The following is a 25694-nucleotide window of genomic DNA, read 5'->3' as shown; positions in this document are numbered from 1 at the left end:
ATATGTGTGAAAAATTCATTGATGTGTGCAGTGTGTAATAATCAGTGTCACTCCACACATGCAGTTGCAGCGGTAGCTACCACTTACCTGTGAATCCGTAATTGGATAGTGGACAGGAAGTGATGTGAGGCAGTTTCGGTGGCAGAAGCTCCCTCCAGCAATCTAAAAAGCACAAAGCCACGATCCGCCGAACAAAAGCGACGCACGGCATCTCAAACGCTAAATCAACGCTCTGCAAGAAAGCTCCGGTCACGTGCGTGCGCACAGACTGAATTTCAAGATTGCTCCCAACAGTGGAGGCGGACAGCCACCATGTGACGAAATAATGTAAACGTTCAACCGCCAACATGGTTGCTGTGCGCTACATTCTGTAGCAAAAACATTCACACCCAGTACTGAAAACTTTTTTGTATGTATCATAAACCTCCTGAGAGACTCTAAGATAGAGAAGTTAGCGTAATTATTATAATGACTGATTGTACACAGAGACAAGTCACAAGGTAACCTCTGAACACTGCTGAAATGTAAACTTTAATGACAGGTCACGATCCGAATGAAAATAAGCACACGAAAATACGTCAAAAGATCCCATCCTCCTATATCCCATCGCACATGTATATAAAATTAGTTTTGTAAGCTATTCTAATATAAGATATTTTATCTGTTTCATATGTGAAATAATTCGGAGAGCCACAGTCGAGCCCTGAAAGTGAAAGATATGGACTTCCTTGTCGAAGCCATCACCAATGGCCGCTCTACAATCCAAGTCTATCATAAATAGTGTATGTGCGACGAAAATAAATATATAATTAAGTGCGACAACGGACAAGGCAATCAATCGACAAGACGATGACAATATAATGAATACAGTCAAAACAGAAAGTTGTGTACCAGTTGTGATAGTCAAATTACTTTTGCAACGATGAAAAATGAAGTGTGACTCTATTTCCTTATAAATTTTGTAAATATGTGTACTTATAGCCTTAATTTTAAGAATCATCAAGAAAGACTGAATCCATACTAACACTGATAGAAACACAGAACAAGTTCACAATGACCCACCGTCAGTAATTACAAACTGAAACGTTAATTCTTTTATTATGGAATGAATATGAAATGAAACTTTTAATAACCTTATGTTACAACCGAAAATTACAAATATTCCAATGGGCATGAGGATGAAAGTAATACCTTCGGTATTCCTTCCCTCCTCATGGGAGGCAGTGTAATATTAGTAATTTTCGCCTCACAAACATTAATATACGCTCAATAGTAAACGCCTGATGGCCTAAAGTTATCGAACAATTGTAAAGTAAAAGAAATGAACCATCGCATAGTAGCGACAGAATCTATTATTCTTTATCTTGGTCGTTCTTGCGCGGTGCCAGTAAATCTCCATGTACATGTATCGATTAATGGTATAAAAAAGAATTCTGTTGTTTCAAGACAAATGAGGCTTTTGGCGCCTCACCTTTTACTGTTTGTATTCCATGAGAGGCGGACGCGGACTTGCTGCGTTCCGCAACTGTATTTTATATTCTGTGTGAAAATATTGAGTGAAAATACTAAATGTTATTTTTTTTCAATCAGAAAGCATGTAGTTTCTGGTAACTGATTACGAACAGACAGCATCAAGAGGACATTTTGACTGCTATGTATAAAGTATTTAACCACTAAGGTCATCTATCGTAATTTAATATGAAAAGGTACGTAGCATTAAAAAAAAAGTGTGTTAAAGATAAGTGTGCTTATTTTCGTAAATTAACCTTGATGATTCCATCTCCTTATTTACCTGAATGATTATTATGTTTGTGTTACTTCATCATCAGAAATTACGATCACGCTGATGGGCCAAACGCAGCATGAGGCAGAAAGAACATTATCGTTTTCCTATTATTTCTGAACCAACTTTTTTTGTGCAGTGTTGCATTTCTTTTAAAGTCTATAAATCTTCTGGTCCCTTAGTGTTGATCCGGGTATGACTACAGCGCGACTATAAAAAATGCACAGAAATGATAACGTTTCATCCGAACGATCTCAAATATATATATCAATATGCTGCTCTTATTCAGGTATTTAATGGTCAACGTATGTTATTATAATAGCGTAATAAATCCCTGATTCTGTTGCCAAGTGGCCCACCAAAAATATTCACTTTTCCGACATTAAAAAAAAATAGTAACAATTCTTTTTATTTTCGTCCCCCAAGAGCAACGCTACAAGTCATAAAAGAAATATTTATTTAATGTAGATATCATCACTGTTTCTCGTATCACAATAATATTTCACTTTTAACTGAATTCTATATAGATTGTATATTTCACATTTAGTTGTCAAAAGTATCCATGGGAACGGTAAATGCTGACATAGCAATAAAGTCAACGCCGTCCAATGAAAACGCCACTGGTGTAGTGACCAAGTCATCTGACTGGGGAGGAGAGAACATACGTCGATTCCCTATTGCAGTCTGTAGTTTTATTTTTGTTTCTTTTTTTTCATTTGCATGTTTTTCCTATCGAATCTGTCAGGAATAGAACAGACTATAAGATAATCGGTGAGGAATAACAAGAAACTACGTAAACAAATTTTCCAAGCTCTAGGATTAGTACAAAATTAAAATTTGAAGCCCCGTTGCATGAAAACAATCAAATCGCCGCATGCTAAAAGGGCCTTAGTGATTGAGCACAGTTTCGAGAAAACTAATTTAAACACAATTAAACTTAAACCTCTCTTTCGTTTCTCCTGTAAGAAATACGAGCAATGCATAATGTTCATGTGAATATCAGAGTGCGTTTCACGTTGTGAAAAATAAAAACTGATCACATGAAAAACTTTAATCTTCATGACTGTGGTCCTTTCAGTGCGTTTCAGGATTCCCGATTGTAGTTCTGTTTTTTTCTCTTAATAAATGTTTCGAACAGTGTCCATAACAAAAACCAATTATGTCAAATGTATTTCAAATGTACGCTGGCGCTGCATGTAAATGCACCATACTACTGATAAGAAAGTGGACTTCTTAATTTATCGGAAAACTTGTCGACATGTTTAAACTGAGACACATGTCTTCTTGTAAAACCGCCGCCACCAAGTCTTAAAATCGTATATACCTATGACGTGTGTGTCACAATAAATTTTAGGCCTTTGCTGGAATTCATTATGATCTTAGTTCGTGTATTGTATAGAACCTGTCTTGCTTTTTAACTTCTGAACCTGTCTTGCTTTTTAACTTCTCTTTTGGTTGCGCTGAAATCCCAATCACAAGGAAGAAAAAGAGTGCCACCTGTCAGGGAAGTTATGTTCAAACTTCTTCACACCGGCTACAGACAGTCAATGCCAATCACATTCTCGATACAACATGATTTTCTTTCGGTCCTCCACAATTGTCGTATTATAAGTGTAATTCAGTGGCTGATACTCTGCAGAGACTTGAAGAATAAAGTGCATTCTTCTTTGGGGTCTTATTTCCTATTTCCTTCAATATGCATATGCGTATGTACATTATTTTCAATGACATGACTACAAAATATATGAGCGGGCAACTGTTGCAGATAAAATGTATCATGATCATGAACAGGAATCAGTGAAATCTGTACGTTCTGCATGCAGTCAAAACTGATAACAAACTCGTGAGCCTCGTCTTTCGTTTTAGCTTCTTCTGTAAGTTTGGTGTACAATTTTGGGGCCCTTCACTTGCGAACGATTAGCTCTTCAGTGACACATCACTTTGCAACATCGTAATGGTGAAGGCTTCTCATTTCCAATATTAGCTCTTCACAAGTGCAGCAATAGTCCATTTTAGGACGTCCGAAATTCAGTTTGGAATTTACCTTGAAATACGTTATTTAAAGTGTCCTTTATATGGGGCTGTTTCTCCTTAAATAATTTATACATCACTAGAGTGTTAAGTCTGTCATCTAAATATTTCCTATACTTGCCAGCAGGGTGACTTCCTTTTAGTGGTAAACTTTCAGTGTTTTGCCGGATAGCTTCTCTTGTTTTTACATGGTCATTAATTCTCTTTGGCTTTATTGTGTTGTCTTGATGTATTTGCCACTTGATGTTTGGCACTGGATGTTCCCTACTGTTCATGTCCGGGCTGATAATACACCCAATCGCCTGGTAACTTGGGTCTCAAGACAGGATGAATTCTTTCTCATAATCTTGTAATATTGGTACTGGGCTAGTAGTTAGCGTCTCTTTCAATTTCTCGAATGTAATCTGGCAGATTACCCCCAGAATTCTACATCCTCTCTTAAGTAATTAATTAATCGTCTAGCAGTTTCAGCAAACTACTTGATAGCTCCCCCCCGCATCAGCTTAGCGTAAGTTAGTTTAAGTAGTGCGTAAGCTTAGGGACGGATGACCTCAGCAGTTCGGTCCCATAAGGCATTACCACAAATTTCCAAACTCTTTGAGAAATTTTTTGCATTAATTACATAGGCCTCAAAATTCCTGAAGTTGTTTCATTGTTCGGGCTGGTATGAAAACACAGACAAGCGCATGTCAAACTTGGGTCAGTCTTCATGCCATCTTGGCTTATAAAATGACCTAGATAGTTTATCTCTGTACACGCAAGTGTCACGTTCCGATAATTTATATTGTGATAACATAAATCGATACCACACCACAGGCATCAATGCTGGGAATTGAGTTGCAAGATTCTATCAGATGCTGATAGCGGCCATGTTGGATCTAGTGGACCGAATGGTTCACGCTTGCTGAGAATCCCTTCAGTGGCTCCGGCTATGAGTGCCCTCTGCCGGGACAATATAGGAGGGCCAGTGGCAGCGAGACAGCCCCCCTCAGACATGGAGCCTCTTCACTATGTGATGCTACAAAGATGCCACCTAGTCACTGCTCTGACACCGTAGATTGTCCATGGGTTCATAAAGCCTCGTACTTCTTGCTGATGTATCAGCTTGGCTCTATACCTTGCTGCATTATTTGTAACGAGTTTTCGTACGCTTGGAGAAATACAAGTTAAGTAAATCTTCTGTGGACTGTGTAAACTTATTCGCTCATATTTCTGCTCCTGTCTGGCTTTCCTAACGCTTCAGTTGCCGCACCACTCTGTAGCCCAACTCTCCTTAGCACTGCATACGAAGTGGTACACAACACACTTTAAACATGCCAAACACAATTTCTGCACTGTATGTTAGTCTAGATCTTTACAAAACACAGTAACATTGCCTAAGGAGAGCAATGCTCTTAGCAACGCATTCCGTAACCTCTGGAACGTGGTTGGTGCATTATGAAGCCCGAATAGAATCCCCTGGTACGGATGGCAGTAAATCTTGTCTCTATCCAGTGTTCTGGTACCATTTTCAATTGTAGAAATTCTTCCTTCCCATCCATCATGGGTAAATATTTACATTGACCTAGATTATCTAAAGTCTCCCTTATATTCCGTATGGGACACCCATCTGTGACTCTTCTTGCATTTAGATATCAGAAATCGCAGCTGAACCTGTATTTCTTTGTTCTACGTAATTATTTCTTTAGAATAATGATAACAGTAGCTCCCCATGTACTGTAGTTTTCTTCAATGGCGCCATCAGTCATCTGCTGCACCGCTGGTTTCTCCATTATACGATGCGAGTGCCTGGGTATTCTGATTGGCTTTTAGCTGACTGGGGGGTTATTATCCTTCAGGATGCTATGCTGAGTCGCATGTGTCGCTGGTAATGACCACAAGGATTGAACAAATCAACAATTTGTATTAGCAGTTTCCACAGCAGATTCATAACTTACTTTTAAATGCTTTATCTTCTTACGTAATGCAGTTGCATTGATGGTTTCCTTGTGGCAATAGTCGCCACTCGTCCTATCCAAATCGTTCTCATGTAGAGTGTCTGTGTGGCAGCCAGTAATCCTTTCTGCAGATACACTTCAACACAGTAAAACTTATCTACACTCGCAACAATCATGTAATCTTCGCCTGTTTCCTACATGTGTGCGAAACTTGTACGCAGAAAAAATGCGAAGTGTACAATTATGTGTTATGTGTAAGTCAATAACGTAAATTAATCGTTAAGTAGGTCAGTACACACACTCACATTCAGTAAGTTTGAAACCCTCTCTAAAATACGTCTAACGTCGTGTGCTCCGCCTTCTGCAGATTAATTTTATGTGCTTCATCACTCTCAGTCAAATTATATGTCTGCCAGTCTGCTTGTAGTAATTCCGATAGTGTCCCTTCTTAAGTTGCACAACTATACACGTGTTACTGAATGCCTCACGACTCAAGAGGTACATCTTTGCATCGCCCATGAATCGAAACATATGAAAATGTACTTCATGTCACCATTTACTCAAACTAGCAGCAGCTTCCAAACTGTCAATAAACGCTGACACATTCTCAGCTGGTTTACCCAAGAAAGCAGCCTCTATAATAGCTTGAATAAGATTCACTGAAAGGGACAGACATATTGACTGAAGCTCTTTTCCCTATTCAGCTTGTTTGCGCTCACTGTCTTTAAACTGTCTAAGTTTGTAGGCCGTCATTGGCCATGTTTCTGGTACTTGTGGAACCTGTATCGAAAATACAATTTCATTAAAGTGCTCGATAAATCAAAATATAGTATAAAGTTACAGGGAAAACGATACTAATTCCCACAAAATAGATCATAGCCTTTCGTATCACACGTAGCTGGCACTACCTGCATACACAGTGAATCATGACCAATAATTTACAGAAGTGGCATCTCCTTGGCCGCAAATAGTACTCTCTTCAAATCTCCCAAAACTGTAGCTCTCCCACGGGTCCCTCTTGTTACTCAGACCATACCCACAGATTCCTATGCACTTCGGCCATATCCATCAAGGCTGTGCACAAGAATAGTAGAACTGAAACTACTAAAATATAAAGCCCACTCACTAAACTCCTGGCGTCGAAACCGCAGCCAGAGTCGGTGGAGCATCCTCAAGTAGAATGGCAGCAACTGACATGCAATAAATACTTCCAAGTTTGACGTGACCTCTACTGCGGCATAGGTCAGGAAGTAACGTTGCCTGCATCACCAGGACATGAATCACAGCACTGCCATACTCAGCAAACGAGCGTAGGAGAACAAATCCAGGAAACCCGCATCGTCGGTCTGGGGAAGGGTCCAGTTGAGGTGGTTTGCTGTTGCCTCTTTCAGATCTGTTAGCCAGATGTGTCAGAACTGTATCTGTGTAACTGGGACGACTGACCGGTGCGTGTCCAGTGTAGTGATGTGTTTGTGTTGTCATGGGAAAAGAGACAGGAGATGGTGAGACCCGGTGCTGTCACATAACGTATTTTTTACAAATAGATTGAGGATGCAGCCAAATTTAACGTCTCCACCGGACGGATTGGTCACTATCAACAGCATCACATGCCTTCCCCTCAGGAAAAGTTGCGAACGGTCTGGAGTTTAGTCCACGAACTTGACGCAAATATCCTCCGCTCGCCGACGAAATATGGGAGGAAAAAAATTCCGTCCACCACGACGATGAACCGGCTTACGGCCGATTTGACGGCCACCACACCGGAATAGAAGTCGCAGAAATTTTTTTTCCGGAATATGTATGATTCGTTCTAATAGAATTTTTTGCTTATGCCAATATGCTGAGTGATTTACTGTGAAGCAAAATGTTACGAGCACAGTCACTCGCGAGAGTGAATACCGTCTGGTAATGCTGCGCTCACTTTGAATGGGATCTGTCCTATTTAACACTACGATTATCAAGAACTTTCGAACATAAATGAAAAGGATGTTCCGGGTTTGATAAATGTTCTCAACCTCAGTAGTATTGATGAAACCATATTCTTTGTAAATCGGTTCTTGAGCCCACAGATGTTGGTCAGAGAGTTTCCTTCTCATGAAAAGAGCAGCAAGCAGTGTATGTTAGACAGTCTGGTAACGTACTTGGTTTGAATAGGATAGAAGCTGGACTACCGTGTAGTGGAGACAGTATTGTTTAAAAAGATTTGTAATAATACGTTTTTGAGGAATATTGAAGACATAGAGCAAATATTAATGAAAGAATTACAAACTCAAGTGTTAAGGTAATCCAGTTTTCTCATATTTGTAACTGTGTAGTTCATTATTGTTAGGACATTGCGTATGGTGGAAGTTAACTGTAGAAATATTATAATGCACAGATGGTTTTGTCCTATAATTTAAACAAATGTCGAGGAAAGTAATTGTACACGAAAGTTATTAAGAGATATTGTGCTAAATGGTGTAGATGTGTGAACTTATGAAAATGTGTATTGTTGTTATGGCTTAATGAAGCATGGTTCTACTTGGGGTTATTGTTGTCATCTATCTGTCTTTGAGTTTAGTTCCTCATTTTCCACTCACTGTATTTACGAATGTGTCCCACCCGCATGAGGTCATCGGTCCCTAAGCTTACGCACTACTTAATCTAACTTAAACTAACTTACGCTACGGACAATACACACACTCATGCCCGAGGGTGGACTCGAACGTCCGATGCGGGGAGCCGCCCGGACCGTGACAAGGCGCCTAAGACAGCGCGGCTACCCCGCGCACAAAGCGAGTTGTTTGCTGCAGAAGCATTATTGTGTAAAATGGTGAGATACCGTTTTGCATTGCACATCGCAAGTACGGTAAATGAAATTTGACTTTTAACAGTCTCACCATTATCTTAACAAGTTGGAGAGCGAGATGAGATGAGTGTTCCGTGCGCACAGGTAGGAACATGAATTTAATTATCATCAAGGTTCATGTGCATCCTAAGGCACAGTGACTGTCACAATGTACTTGTGAAAAGAGTACCATATTAGTTCAGAGGTTTCATACCAGTAGATAATTGTAACAAAGTGCTGTCTTGTGAATTTTCAAGATGTTGTATCAGAAAGTCAGGTATGTTAAATTTTATGTTCGTTTGCTGTGTAATTACATCAACAATTCTGGTACCGTGATTGTTTACATGACTAAGATAAAAATTAACAACATTCAGGCAATGACATGAAGGCAATGACGTGTGAAAGGAGCGGAAACACGGGTTTGGACGAACACAGAGAATTCTTTCGATTTTGGAACAACTTCCTAACATCCAATTGTTTTCCTTTAACGACAGTTTTGTTCAAAAAACTGTAAATGTCGATTTAAGATGAAAAACAAAACTTTTTTTTTTTAAACGGATCCACAGGCGAGTTACGTAAATGTCTTTTGCGACGGCGACGGCACCTTCCAGTAAGATAACTCTTTATCATAAGACCAGATTCGAGCCATAGTGGTTTGAAGAACATGAGGAACATACTGAAGTATTGGCCATCAAATTCGCATCGTCTCTACCCGATGGAACACATCCAGATGCTGCCAAACCCGAGCTCTGTGCCCTGTAATCTACAGAAATTTCCTAACCCGTTCGTGGTCTTCTGGTGCCACATATCTCCGGAAAACTACCAAGGTATTGTCGAAACCACCCCACGGAGAACCGTTGAAATACTGCGTTCCTCAGGTGGAACAAACAGTTGTCGATCAGGTATCATAATGCTTCCCTCTTCTTGTAAATCGCAGATACATGATTTCTTACTAACACCTGTTGTACTTGCCGTACATCCTTTAGTAGAGAGTACAGAATTTGAACCTTATTGACGATGTGAAAGGAGTCGACCTTATGTTAAATGCTAAAAGGTGTATAAAGAAATTGTGTGTTTCGTGTATGGTATCACGAACGTCGGTTGTAGGTTGAAAATACAATAGTTTTCAGTAAATACTTACGATAACATTGGAATTTTATTTTACGTTTATCATTATCTGACATAAAAAATCATTCTTCAAATAACTGATGTGAACCTATCATCTGTAGAACAGATCTGAAGAGGGTCATTACTGACTGAAACCGGTCGTCGTCCAAGGACTTTATATTGTGGTCAAAGACTGGAATAAAAGAAATTGGATTCTCGTGTTATATCTCTATATGTAACCTATTAATGTTCACTGTCTGCGTAACAGACAGCATGCCAACTAGCCATCCGACGATATTACTTAAATACTTATTTAATTACATGTGCCTTAGCGATACTTGATGAGATTACATGACTGGGCTTTTTTCCTTCTGCCACAGTGCAGCGAACTGTCACGGCTTTATTTTCAAACTATAATTTCTGAATTTGACAGAAATTTTGAGACGTTGCATAATCGAAAACAGAACGAGTCACCTCCCAACCCAGGGAACTTGACACCCGCTGGCCTTGGGATCGAGTCTTGAGCAGGTTGTGGCTCGGACTTATTTGTTTTCTTTTTTTTCTTTGTGGTATCGATAACAGCTACCGCACCGCATGTTCTGTCAGATGTATGGTTAGCCGCTACAACGCTGGGACACGTGAGGCGTCGGTAACACGTGAATGCCAGGAGCCTACGGCGCTATCACTGCATTCTTGCCCGCACATTATAAATTTGTTTTATTCAGTACATACCCTGTTAGTCAAGGGAGTCAGACGGGACGTCTGCTCATCTCAGTTAAGAGCATCTATGATACGTGTCACGTGGAGCAATATTTCTTTAGGGCCCATTTTGACGCCGTATCAGTGTCGTTCATAGTTAAATGCGATATTATTTGACTTCAGAATAGCATTTAACTTGGTACCACGCAAGGCTTTTTAAATAAAGATTACGTTGGGTATCAAAATTTGCGGCTGGGATGGGGACATCTTAGTAGAAGGGGGAGGGGGGGGGGGGGGGGGAGGAGGAGCAGGTTATCTTGCATGACGAATCATACTGAGAAGTAGCAGTAGCTTCAGGCATTCTATAGGGAAGTATGTTTTAACAACTGCTGTACGCTATAGATATCAATGACGTGTCAGACACTATCAATAGTGATATCAGGCCCTTTTTTGATAGTGCATTTACCTAGCATATAATATTATAGGACAAAAGTTGCACAAATATATTTAGATCTTGTTAAGATTTCAGTGTGATGTAAGGTTAGCAACTTGCTTTAAACGGATAGGAATGTAATAATTTGCTCTTATCAAAACTCAGAAAAGAAATATCCTGTGACTACAACGTCACTGAATGACAAATAGATACAATCAACCAACACAAGTAACAGAGTGTAGTAATTCCTGTGAATGGGAATTGTATTGATCACATAGACTTAGTGGTACGTAAGGCAGGTGGTAGACTTCGGTTCCTTGATAGGCTGTTGAGAAAACACAATCTGTCTCTAAAGGTGTCTGGTTAGAAATCACTTGTACAACATTAACAGTTGATATTCAACGAACACAAATAAGGGAGACATGCATGGTCTAAGATTTATCTGGCTGAAGGGGGAACTATCGCAGGAATGCCGAAAATCCTTAACTGGCAGACATTGGACAATAGGTGCAAATTATACCACAAAAGCTTACTTACAAAGGTTCATGAATCATTACTAAAAACCTAGAAGTAATCTTCAGCCTCGAATGTACGGTTCCCATAGGGACCACGAATGCAAGGTTTGAATAATTACAGCGTGCACAAAGGTGTTGAAGCAATCATTTTTCCCACGTTCATACGTGTGTTACGGCAACAACCTTCATCCAGACTTTGCAGCCCATTACAGCTGACATTCAGCAATGTGTCCTAGGGGAAAAAGTAAATGGGGTAACTGACTAGTAATCAAAGCGTCCTCTGTCTCGGTTTCCAACCTCGCCATTGATTTAATTTTGAGTAAAAGTCATCAGCAAAGACGACCAAACACTTCCAGCATAAAAAGTCATCTTGTTTCTGTCTTGTCAAAGAGCGCGGAGGATCGGCATTCCCTTGCACTTGGCTTGGGAAACTACCGCTGAGAATTGGAAGAATCACCAGTTGTCAACCGCATGAGGATGGAGAAGGCAAAGGAAACCAATACAATAAAGGTATAATGTGTATCCGTAGGACATGCGGCTTGTAACTGAAAAGGCGTGATGATCTCTCGGTTGGCAAAATGTTCTGGACTAGTTCCCTGTTCGGATCTCTGGGGGAGGGGCTGCCGGTTGGGAGACGACCATTAGAACAAGATTGAATAACCAACGGCAGCGTAACGTTTTGAGATGTAGAAACTCAGAGGTTTGAACGTGGTAAGGATGGTATAAAATCTGAAGAAGGGATTCCAGACGCTGAATCTGGATACAGAGGAGGTCACTGAAGTGATATGGAAAGAAACAAGGGTTCTGGTCAGACGAGTACAGGCTAATATCAACAATAGCAGAAAATGGTATAACAGTAACAGGATTCGTTATGAAAGGGAGGCAGGGCAGGAAATGAGTTACTGTGACCATTTCCTGCGATAGGTTTTTCCCTCATCAGAACCCACAAAAACCCAATACTACCAACAATTGTTTATATATACACGCCCTCGTCGCAAGGAGGGGATAAAGAGTCAGAGAAAGTACATGAAGGACTTGTCTGATGACCTGACACAAGAGGAAACAGGAGTCGACATGGAAGAGGTAAGAGATCTGGTATTAGAATCAGAACGGAAAAGAGCTTTGAACGAAAATCAAATAAGACAGACGGGGTTGAAATATTCTATCGCTATTTGTCAATCATTGGGGGAGGTGGAAGCAAAACGACTATTCACGTTGGTGTGTAGAATGCATGAGGCTGGCGATATACCACCAGATTTCCCAAAAAACGTCATCCACACAATTCGGAAAACAGCAACAACTGACAACATGGAAGTATCGCACAATCAGCTTGACAGTTAATGCTGACTAGAATCATATACACAAGAATAGAAAAATATTGAGTATATATTAGATGAGTTCAGAAATTTTCTGGTGTAGCGGTTGATAACGGAAGCAAGACTGAAGAATAATCAAGACACAACCATAGGATTTGCCGACTTGGTAAAAGCGGCTGACAGTGTCAAATGATGTGAGATGTTTGAAACTCTGAGAACATAGGGGTAAGTTACAGGGAGATACGGATAGTAATCAACATGTAAAAGAATGAAGAAATAACAATAAGACTGGAAGACCAAGATCGAATTGCTGGTTAAACAGGGATGTAATTTTTGCCTGAAGATGATGTGTACGAACCTCATTGAAACGTTGCGACAAGACGACGTCACCACTCGGCTGATAACCGGAGAAGATTTCATCGGCGAGAAAATTAACATCAGGATTGGTGATCACGAAGTTAATGAACTCAGTTACGTATGGACGGAGCAAGGAGAACATAAGAAGCAGACTAGCAATGGGAAAAAAGGCATTCCTGGCAAGAGAAGTCTACTAGTGTCATACATAGGCCTCAATTTGAAGAACAAATTTCTGTGAGTGTACGTATAGAGTACAGGATGGTATGGTATTGAATAATGGATGGTGGAAATACCGGAATAGAAGAGAACTGAAGGTTTTAAGATGTGTCACTAGAGCAGGGTGTTGACATGTAGGTGGACTGATAAGAAATTATGATTCGAAGACAAAATGAATAAACAGGGAACACTGACTAGGAGAAGGGTTGATCTGTTAAGACATCACGGAATAACTTCCGTGGTACTAGACGCAGGTGTAAAGAGTAAAAACTGTATAGGAACATAGAGGCTGAAGTACATCCAGCAACTAATTGAGCACATCGGCTGCAAGCGCTGCTCTGAGATGAGAGGCATGGGGCAAGACCCCAGTCCGCCTCGGTGATTGGTTGAATTTCCACATGCTGTGTCACAACGTAACGAGAGGTTGCGCTGTGTCACGACATGGTTGGACAGAGCGACCATAAACACCCGCTACTCAGCCCCTACGAGAAATTGTAATTGTATTCTGGGACTTCCAACTACAGCTGATGCTGTTTCAACCCCAGCCAGGGGTCCTGTGTCGGGCCAAATAGCTTAAAGTTCGCCCAGCAGCCATCAGTTATCCACTGGCGTGGGAACTGTCCCTAGACCTGATGGTTCCTAGTCTCGAGCCACTGCTGCCAAAGTAAGACCTCTCCTAGGATGTCTTCATTGACGCTCCTGGGTGCTGTTTCCGGCCACTGCTGTGTAAGAATGCTGACCACCATGGAGCCTACCTTACGTCAGGAGAGCTGCCACACCAACCATGATCATCAGCTGAGGCACCAATCCTGTCTTACGTTTTCTAAGTCGTCATCAAATACTGTAGAATATGGATGTTATTGCTAACTGAGCTCTCCTGATTCCATACTCACTATGGTACTGGTAGAACGCAACCCACCGTCTTGTACACGCAATCCTGGGCCAGAAACGACATTCCGGGCATTTAATATTGTCCATACACCTGACATAATTACAGTTAGTGTAGGAAACAGCCAGTAAAAACCAGTGACGTCAAGGGACGGCGATCAGTATCAGCATTTCAGCGTTGTGAGTGGAAGCGACAATTTTTTGACTTTTCCATGCGATTGTTTGAAAATGTCTATTTTTTGGACTGTAGAATTGGTTGGAAGGTTCCTCTAGTGGAAGTCAACTCATTCAGTGATCTCAAGGAGTTCAGAAGGCACGGTAAGGAAAAGGATGGTGGTTAGAGCCCAGTCAGTTGGGGGCAATGTAGCCCATGGCACAGTGCTCATCGTACCCAGTTTTTATCCGCAGTTTGTAATAAATGTTAGATGCCTCAGCATTGCAGCAGAGAATGTAGAGATTGCTATTGGCACTCAGGTGAAAGGAGCAGAAGCTGTAGTAAGAAGTGTGTTGCGGATATTAGTTGTAAGTCCTCTCCTATTGCACTTTGCCCTTGTCTACAACAAAGGCTTTCTCCAGTGTGTGATCCAGAGATAGAGATATTTTCACCATGGAGGTTGTTCAGACATTTCTCAGTCAGAAGGCACAATTGTGTGCAGACAACACTGACTTGTATAAGCAGTTAAATGCATTAAAGGGAGACAGATCGCTGTCCAGTATGTAACCGTCCTAGATGGTAATACTGCTACGCTAGTTCCTAGTTTCTGGATAAAGGCGGGGAGGTTGTGTTCGCATTTATAGATATCACCTTAACTGCAGAAAAGTAGGGATGTTGGTAGGTTAATTTGTTGCATATCGCGAAGATACGTTTCGTAGGAGATGCGAATACGTATGTGATGTATCAGACATTTGAAGTGCTGAGGACAGGCTTAATACAGTGACGTAGGACAAAGAACAGTTTTCGATATTACTAAGAACAATTAAATAGTGTATAACGGTGCGTCCGTCGAGATTTCGTGGACAGGCCTAGAGAGCTGAATGTCATATGTATGAGCTGCAGGAAAATAATGAAAAATGCTGGGGAGAGCTTTAGACGCTCTTTTGCGGGGTTACGAGCCGATGTATCGAGGAAAGTACTGGCAGAGATTCCCAAAGAGTTAGCTGGAATGTCGTGAACGGCAACGACAAAGGAGGAGAAAAGTGTAGGGACTCGTGGCCACGATAAAAAGAAGCCATTCCTACGCCGACGTCAACTGTTACCATAGCTGGAAGTCAGAACATATACAGCAAAAGAGGCTTCACCCATACTGTAGGATGCGTGCAAGACCAAAGCATCAGGAACGAGATTATTGCACACTAAGGGACATGGCATAAAGGCATGCAATGGAAATGGTAGCTTACTTTTAAAAGCAATGGACGCTCCAGGGTCGCCTACCAGAGCCCCCAGTGAATTTTAACACAACTCCAACGTGCGTGAGGGGAGAATTTTTCTTAAGTGGGTCATTGGCTAGTAGAAATATGTTAATAGGACAGAGGTGCACTGGTGTCTGTGGTGAGTCTGGATCTCATAGGGAAAAGAGTATTACCTGCACCATGATATATGTAATGAGGACCAGATGTTGTTGACGTACGTTTACTGGGATCTATGATACTAAGATTTTGGGTAGTAAGAGACACGCTTCGCTTCTGATGCTTTTACCTTTTCTTCAGCGTCATCTAACAGATCCTCAATTGTCTTTTTCATTCTTCGGTATGTTTTTCTTCTCAGCAACCTGGATACACGAGCTGTTAATCTGATTGTGCAATAATTCGTGCAATTGTCGGCTCTTGCTGTCTTCGGAATTGTGTGGATGATGCTGATGGTATCTCATCAATCTCATGAATTCTTCACATCAACGTGCTAAGTCATTTTATCGCTATTTTTAATAATGAATGTAGAAATTCCGATGGAATGTTATCTGTCCCTTTTGCCTTAATGATATTAAGTGTTCCACATCTCTTTCAAATTCTGATTCCAGTACTGCTTTCCCACTGTCTTCGCTATAAACTTCTGTTTCTTCTTCTATCACCTCATCAGTCTCATTGTCCCCCCTAGAGAGGCCTTCAGTGAACTGTTTTCAACTATCCGTTCTCTCACCTGCTTCAAACAGTGGAATTTCCATTGCACTTTTAACGTTACCACCCTTGCTTTTAATTTCACCAAAAGCTATTTTGATTTTCTGTATGCTGAGTTAAACAAACCCACGCTCATTTCTTTTAAGGTTTCTTAATATTTTTCATGCATCCATTTTACATTAGCTTTTCTTCGCTTCCTATTTATTTCATTCCTAAGTGACTTATATTACTGTAATCCTGAATTTCCTTGTTACATCGATCAACTGTTACCCACGGTTTCCTTCTGTTATCTACCTTGTGCCTACGTTTTTCTTTCCAACCTCTGTGACTGTCTATTTTAGAGACGTCCATTCCTCTTCAGCTGAAATGGCTCTGAGCTATTCATTATTGAAGTATCTGCAGCCTCAGAGAACTTCAAGCGTGTCCCTTCGTTCCTTAATATTTCTGTATCCCATTTCTTTGCAGATTGATTCCTACTGGCTAGTCTTTTAAACTTTAGCCTACTCTTTATCATTGTTAAACAGTGAGTTTCGTCTATATCTCCTCCCAGGTACCCCTTGCACTGCAACAGTTAATTTTGGAATCTCTTCTAGATCATGATGTAATATAACTGAAATCATTTCGTACCGCCTGGCCTTTTCCATCAATACTTCCTCCTCCGTTGTTCTTGATCAGAGTATTTGCTATTACCAGCTGAAATATACTGCAGAACTCAACTGGTCTTTCTTCCCTCTTATTCCTACTACCAAGCCCATATTTTTCCGAAACGCTTTCTTCTAATCCTTCCTTACAACCACTTTCCCGTCCCCCATTACCATTAGATTGTCATCTTCCTCTAAATTCTGAATTACCCGTTCAATATCCTCATATTCTTTCTCTATCTCTTTATCATTTGATTGCGAGACAAGTTAGGAGCGGAAAAATCAGCAATGGAGTAGCGGTTCTTGGGATTTCAGGGCATGTTTCGTCCTCTGGCGTCATTACCACCAACATCAGTGATACAGCATAGAATCCGAACAGGGAATGAACTGTCTGTGTAACTATAAACCAAACAGAACACCACATCAGTAGCAACCAGCGACGTCAGATTTCTTTAATCAGGTGTTGTAGGATGATATTATTAAGGAATAGTATCAGTCCTTGTACAAAACCAATGGTTATTGTTTCAAAAAGAATATATATGGCACAAAAGCATATTGGTTTTCCGTCATGGTGACAAACGTATATACAATCACAAATACAATAGAAGCTTTCCATAATTTGGGATAGGGCAGTAATGTTTCTTTGTATCAGCCGATTGGCTTTCATCAGTTAGAAGCAGCATTAGAGAACTGGTCAAGAATGGAATTTATGCTGCTTGTGGACACTACAAATATCGTTGTATGCCATTTGTGTCAAACTATGTGCTAGCTGTATTTCATCGTTTATTAGACGGAATTTTGTGAAGGTTAAAACAAAGGCTGTGCTTGATATTTTTCGATGTAGCTTAATCTGCGAAGAACACGGAAAACCGCGTTCTATGACCGAGGAGAGTGTTTCAGTGACCATCCTCGGCGCACCTAGAACTCAGTATATAGAAATGTCAGTTCACTCTGCAGATAATATGCCACTTGGGACATATGATTAGTTACGATGGAGTCCGTTCAGACCCTAGATGAGTGAAGGACATAGACTACTTTCCAGTGCCCCATGGGGAGAATGAGTTAAATCTTTCTTGGGTTTAGCAAATTACTTTGGCTGGAATATCAACACTTCTCACTCATTTATTTAAAAAGAAGTGAAGTGTTGTTGGATATCGGAGTGCAGGGACGTGTTTGTTAAATTAAAAGATGTTTCCTGAAACGTTCGGAATTCGATGTTTATATACTGTGGGTAAGAATTCGTCTTGTCATTTGATGTGAGCAGTCATGCGACTGGCTGTGTTTTTAATCAAGAAGATTACATATCCTTCAAGTCAGTTAAATAAAGCAGGAAGATGTTATTCTGTAATGGAGAAGAATATGCTAAGTCTCATGCACAGCATAACTGCAATGTTATTTTTACGGTTGTTTAGCTAAAGAAGTAATAGATCATGCAGCATTAAGGTGGTTGTCAGGGTCAACGCATTTGGAACTGAAGGTTAGCGATTTCGATTTTGAGGTAATGTGTCAATCAGTCGGAATACATGGGATTGCAGATTGCTTCAGTTAAAATAGTGGTCCACACAGTGGCACAGTGGCCGAAAGCACCCGTAACTCAGTAAGATTGTAAACTATTTGCAACTCACAGTTCATTGCGCATGATGGAGTGTTACGTTGTAACCTCCACGCAGAAATAAAAGAGATTTATCTTTAAATGTTAATGGAAATCGTGCTAAACGTAACCTCCCAGCAGAAATAAAAGTAAAGTCTATGATAATGATAACGAGCCAAATATTTGGTCCCCACAAAAATTATAGAATAATAATGACCCAAATGTAAACTCGACACAAAAATTGAGAAATGAAATTTCATCATTAAACCCACAATAATAGGGCAGCATCGCTGACCTTAGGCCCTGTGCAATAATTAATCTGATAAATTGATTCTGGGAGGAAAAGCATAGGAAATATTGTTTCAATTGGAATGATACTTTTCTTAAAAACGATTGCTTTGAAAACAAAATTATTATTCGGGGATTTCTTGAACAAATTAATTACAATTAACATACATTACATTATCAGATGTGCGCAATGCTGCTTCATTACCTTATTTAACAATATACCTCGTCCCGAACCTTGACCAGAGACGTAAAGGGCGCACGCCGCCGATCCATGCCGACGCCCGCTCAGTACTACCGTCCACTCTCTACTACAGTCGGCTGACTACTACCGACTCATTGCAGCTCGCAACTTCCTACTCGCTCTGCCGACTCCACACACACTACTTCCGACCGAGTCCAAATCGCAACTGAACTCTCGCGCAGTCAAGTGCAGACTAGACACGATAAATAACTCTCTGGTCAGAGATTCTGTCATGCCTCGCCATCGCTGGTAATGAATACATATGAAACGTAACGCGTTTCAGCGTACAGAAATAAAACTCGGATCTCGTGCTGTGTTTCCAGCCATGCTGCAGGTGTTAGCCGGCCATGGCAGTCGAAGATACATGGAATGGTATATGACCAAACAGTACTGGTCATGAACACATAAACAAGATGTAGAACTATACTCGAATATCTGTGTACCATATACACAGAAGGTTGAGAAGAACTATCTGCATACATTGGACTCACATTCGGGAGGACGCCAGTTCAAACATGCGTCCAGCCGTCCTGATTTAGGCTTTCCGTGATTTTCCTCAATCGCTTCAGGCAAAAGCCGGAATGGCTTCTTTGAAAGGACATGGATCATTTCCTCCCCATCCTTCCATACTCCGACGAGACTGATGACCTCAGTGTTTGGCATCCTCCCTCAAATCAACTATCCAACCAACCATCAGCATATTCCACTGCAAATATTACCAGAGGCTAGAAAAACCATTGGAAATGACTGGTATGGGCAGCCTGGGTCCTTTTCAGCAAGTGCCAGCAGGGAATTGTTATGGAACACACAACATGGGAATGTCGGCTATCCCCCAATTAGCATGGAGGCACAGTTGGTCATACCATTGTGAATGACTGTTTTTAAGTTCGCTGCTCGAGAGCTGTAAAATATAGGTCAGGGTATCAATTTAATATTAGACCTAATGAAACAACTTTGTCATTTGTTATGCACTCATAACTGAAGCGCAAGTGTGTTACTTTGGCAAGTGAATGGGAGAACATAATGAATTCATTAGACAATAGAGAAGATGTTGAGTCATTATTTGAATAGTCATCATAACTAGTAGAATACCTTGATACCTTACGTTGTCGCATTTTATAATTCTAAGGTTAACTAAAATATGGACCTCTCACGTAATGAGGTAGTATATGGCCAGAACATGTCATGACCACTCCAGGTATTGAAGCCTAATATGGGTCAGAATGGAGAACTGGTTTGGAACTTTTCAAGAACTTTTCAGAAGGTATCGAATCAAACACAAAAGAAATACAAGGCCTTGGAAGTCAGAAATGGGTAGGAGGAGATGCACATTGCTCAAAGAGACCTGCATCTAGATGCTTGCGCGAGCTCCTTCTTCCCAGAACACCCCTGCGCCAACTACATTCCATACATTTACCAAACACAAACATTTCAGCCTGCTGACTCAAGCGTTGTTCTTTACTAATGGCCTCTCTTCTCATGCTAAAAGTACTTACCAAAAACTTTCGATCAAATGCTTAGTTTACCTATATATATCCCAGAATTGTCAAACATTGTGTCCTGTGGCGCCTAGAGACTTCGTGTCCTTTTGGTCACAGTTCTGGCATGTCCACTGCGCGCAGAGGGTGCTGATCTACACATCAAGAAACCAAAAGGTCCGCCCCTCCCACAATTAAAATGCCACCACTGGATGATTGCCAGAAGCGTCATTACCTCTCAGTCCTCAGGCTTGTCCATGAATCAACACAGCCGTCTATTATTATTAACGTTGTTGACATCTGGGAATGAGTCCCTAACAAGACCTCTCAGCTACTTATACAATCTGACATCCAACTATGACCATCACTGAGTCGCTGTTCACATGAAATTAATCGGTGATTGAGAGTGGATTTGTAGTAGCTGATCACTGTTTAAGTATCTCAGAATCTGATTTTGGGTTTGCGCACACTTGTCTACAGAAGGTGTATCTTTCTATTCACATTGCATGAAGGATATGGATCGCTAGTTTCTTGCTCTCCATATTCTAGCATTTCCCTCATTCATCTCATAGGTTTTTCTACGAGCAGCTTAACAGAATGAATTGCTAACGTATTAGTACGTTTCATAGGTTCAGGAGGTAATACTCCAGATTCCGTAAATTATTCCGGAATACTGTCACAAAATCTTACAAAAGTAGTAGCTCTGCATTTCTTCTATGAACGCCTGTAGCTCCCAGAACCACATGTCCAGACGGCAATCTATCCACTAATAGTACACCCTTTCTAATGTAATTAATAATAATTATCACCTCTGCAATCCCTTATGCAATGATTATTCTTACGTTTGGTCTGGCGATGTATCTCTTGCGTCATACGGCCCAAACTATTTATAATATAATGAATTTCTCAGTGGTATCTAAAGTTCTCCATGGGTCTACCGAAAACAGAATTATTCAATAACTTACCTAAATCGTTTTCAAAACAATACGTCCCAAGAGCACCATTTACGGTTCTTACATCAATGTACTCCATCAGTCAGGGACGTTTCTTGAAGGAGATGCCACAGATAATTCTAATGAGTCTCATCCGTGAACTGAAATACAACTGGACGTTTCTGTAGTTCTGAGTATTTCTCTGCTCATTCTCCAGAGTTGTCATCATCTTGGGGACAGAACCTCTTTGGGGGACTAACTGTTCCACACACGTTAGAAAGTCACTGTTGCATCACGGAAATGGAGGGGAAAATGCCACTCTGCCTCCAAGACAAATCCCAGCCAGAATCTGCAACTACATATTCGATCTCTTTTTCAAATCTGGTCCTTTTTTCTTTGGGTAGCCACTGTAATCCTCCAGTTGGTAGATACTGTGGCATGGCGTGCCCTTAGAGATTATGAAATTGAGTGTTGAGCTCTTTGACGTTTGTTTCAGTGCAAATGCACTAGTATTATCCGAACCCTTACGGGAATTAATAATTTGCGAGAATGAGGCTAATCTACATGGGATGGGTTGCATGGCAACAAGCGACTGCTTAGAATTTGGGCCAGGAGGAAAGCATGTCTGGATGGCCGAGGCGCAAGTTGGTAGGATGCAGCGCTCATTGAACATCGACGCCGTACGTGGTGAGTTCTATAACTGTGCCATAAGAGCCATGAGCGCTTGTACAGTAGACGAGGTGTTTCAAAGTAGCAACGAGGAACAGTTGCTCATGGCACTTAAGGTATGCGCTTTACAGTCCATGTTCACTGCACACTTTTTTCTTGTTTTGGTCTATACTACCTCATCTCTGAAAATGGAAAGCAAAGATCCTTCAGTGGAAGCATTCCACTGTCAGAGGTATTACAACGATTTTTGCTTGTGACTTTAGACTCGGTCATTTCTGGATAAGGGTTCCTTACCTCAAACTCAGTTTTGTAATATTGCCCACGTAAGTGTTCTCTATATGTCTTGACTTCGGCCTGAAACATATTCATACACAAAGGTGCAATTAGATAGACAGTCAAACATTCAGTAAATTCGGCTTCCATAAATTTTATGCAGATAGGGTTTTCGGATGCAAATATTGGTGCTGGACCAGTACAAGCATTTATACATTATTCTAATTGATTTATACTCAAACTGTGCTGACACAAATAATACAGTCACAATATACAGCTCCCTAATAAAGGACGCCACCGCCTCATTCTGATACCACAATCACTAAGGTATTGCACAGATCTTTTAAATTCACTGCGCTTGAAAATTTAATGTATATGACCACGTCCTCAGATTATAACTCAAGCACTGCCACCCCATGTATATCGATATTTGATAACTTAACCATTAACATACTTGATCCTATTAGCAGTATATGATGGGTTGAATTGAGTCATCTTCTTTCTCTCTTTGAACATTATCACACTGCACATGTAGTCCCATTTTCACGATGCGTACTGCACTTTAGTACAAAGATGTTAAACACTCTCTATTTCAATTATCACATCAAAGTCAGTGTGGGATACTAGTCCTACACATATTTAGCTAAACATAGTTAAATTGCATGTACTGGCGAAAAGCAGAATTCTGCTGGCACTTAAGCTCCTGGTGCTGATGCTGTAGTGTGGTATAGTCAAAAATCAACAGGTTGTCGGGAAGACAACTTGTGGGCAGTGGTTGCTGGTGCTGCTGTGGTGGTTCAGGCAGTAGTACCCCGTGGACCCTTAATGTCTACGAAAAGCATCTAATTATGGTTTCTAACAATAATAAAACCTAAGTATAACGAAACACACATACACATAATAATAATAATAATAATAACAGAAATAGTAGTAGTAATAATAATAATAACAATAATATTTAGAGATATGTTGACTAAATATTTTACAAATAGATTTCTTCTTCGTGTTCTGCTCTGCTAATCACTACTGCTGCTGCTGCTGCTGCGTTTGTTTCTCTCTACAACATGAAGCACTCACAGTAAATGATGACACACAGGCAGTCGAATTGTAGTAATTAAAATTGCTCAAGGGGCTGGAGGGGTGACTGGCAATACTCGTAATTGGGTGCAACATTGAACTCAAGGGCCGCTCAGAGACAGAATGATGACGTCGAATCACACAAGTAACGCCATTGCAAAAATGCGGAGGGATTCCATTGTGCTTGGCGCAAAACAGGATTTTGCTGTCTCGTGCTGGAGAATGCGAACTTTCATGACGAGTATGTCTGCCCTCATGTCCCCCTGTCATCCAGTGCTGGCTCGCTGTCACATCCGAATGCTGCACAAATCCGGATTCGCCAATCTGGCCAAATGGAGACCCTGAATGAGGCCCCTTTCAAACTCTATTAGCTGCTGATAACGCTGTCTCAAAGGAGTTCCTCACAATGATTATTTAACGTATGACGCTGTTCACGCTCCTGATATATTCTACCATGACTGCTGTCTACAACGTGATCAATAGTAATGCATTATAGGGACTGTCCTGCCTATACAGAAAACTGCAACTCCAATCATTTATACAACTGCCGATGCTGTGTACGTATACAAAGCTACAGTGTCATTCGACCATTCTGAGTATTTAAGTTTCTTTTGACACTCAGTAAATTTTCATTAGCAATCATCGGTAAGTTACGAAATCAGAAAGTTTGCGTGTACATAATCAATTGGTTATGTGACGTCACTAGCTGATTCTTGCATAAGCAGCGTTTCTGATTATCTAGTTCACTAATATGTTGATGGTCCTTTTTTGTGTGTCATAACTCAATCGGTATAAAATCAACCCTTATAGCTTCACTTTGTTCTCCGTCTCCCTTTGTGCCCCTCTCCTGAGAACCCTTTTTCCCAGAAACGGTTCGATGTATCCAGTTGAAACGCACATAAAATTTTAAAATATAAGGTCCATTGATGTTGAAAGAAATTTATGCTTCTGTGTCACTTCCACCAAAAAGATACGGCATTTATGTCACATATTTTGATATACTCACAAACTCACTCTTCAAAAGCTGTAATTGAACTATCTCTGTACATAATTAAATTTGTATGGAAACCTCAGAGTGTGAGGCTTAGTCCTCATTGCCCATTTTACTTTTTATCAGATAAAGTAATATGTTTAAACACAGAATTCCTTACAGCATTCAGCAGATACTGTAGTGGCTTCGCTGCCACTGTTGAGTCTTGTACCGAAGAATCAAAGGAGGGGATGTTATTATGGGTGGCCAGTAACCTCTTTCTACAACACAAATGCACCCATGGATTTAGTTTTTTATTTACATGAACAGATAGCTGCTACATAACTGTAATAGAGTCCATGTGTTGTGGTACAAGCTCTTCCACATTAGTCCTCTTGCAGACAATAGCGGTAATTTAGCTATTGCACTAATCTGGTCCTAGTATGCACTGTCATAGCCTAAGCCCACTATGGGTTGGGTTGGGTTGATTTGGAGGGAGGAGACCAAACTGTGAAGTCATCGGTCTCATTGGATAGGGAAGGATGGGGAAGGAAGTCGACTGTGCCCTTTCAAAGGAACCATACTGGCATTTGCTTGAGGCGATTCAGGGAAATAATGGAAAACCTAAATCAGGATGGCTGGATGCAGGATTGAAGCGTCGTCCTCCCGCATGTGAGTCCAGTTGCTAACCACTGCACCTCCTTGCTCTGTAAGGCCAGTCTGCTGATACATGACAGACGCCAAACTAGAATGAGCCAGTGGCAGTGAGTTAGCCCAACAGAGACCGAGTGACAGAGTTAGGGACTTAGTGACTGAGCCCTCCGGTCGGTGGCGGCGATCTAAATACTTGAGGTCGAGAGGGCGTTGTCGACATGCTGCGTGCGAGTATGTCTTTGGTCTCTCTCGCGATAGGCACGCATTGATATAGAGCCTACTATCAATCTTCACACTACATTTTTGCCGACCCCCCAAACTGCCTCGCTGTTGTCATGTAGGGAGGCTGGGAACGACAGTGGGGATGGAGGCAGTACGCTGGATGTAGAGAAGAGGTGGGAACCATGACTATGGAGGATGGCATACTCCAGGCCTTACCCCGCCATTCGAGGCAACAGGAACATCCTCCAGAAAACTGCGGCCAGGGCACAAGTACAGGTCTGACGGTGTGTCCTGGGGCGATGACAGCGACGGCGATGGCGACAGCGACGATTTGTCCATGTTCATTGGGTCAGGGAGAGAGGAATCTCTGGGGACGAGGGCGCATAGTCCATCCGCTCTTCGTGGGGTGCCTTGGTGTCACAAGTGGGCGGCTGCGA

The sequence above is a fragment of the Schistocerca americana genome, chromosome 5 (assembly GCF_021461395.2).
Source record: "Schistocerca americana isolate TAMUIC-IGC-003095 chromosome 5, iqSchAmer2.1, whole genome shotgun sequence".
Lineage (NCBI taxonomy): Eukaryota > Metazoa > Arthropoda > Insecta > Orthoptera > Acrididae > Schistocerca > Schistocerca americana.
Note: the sequence above shows the minus strand (reverse complement) of the source record.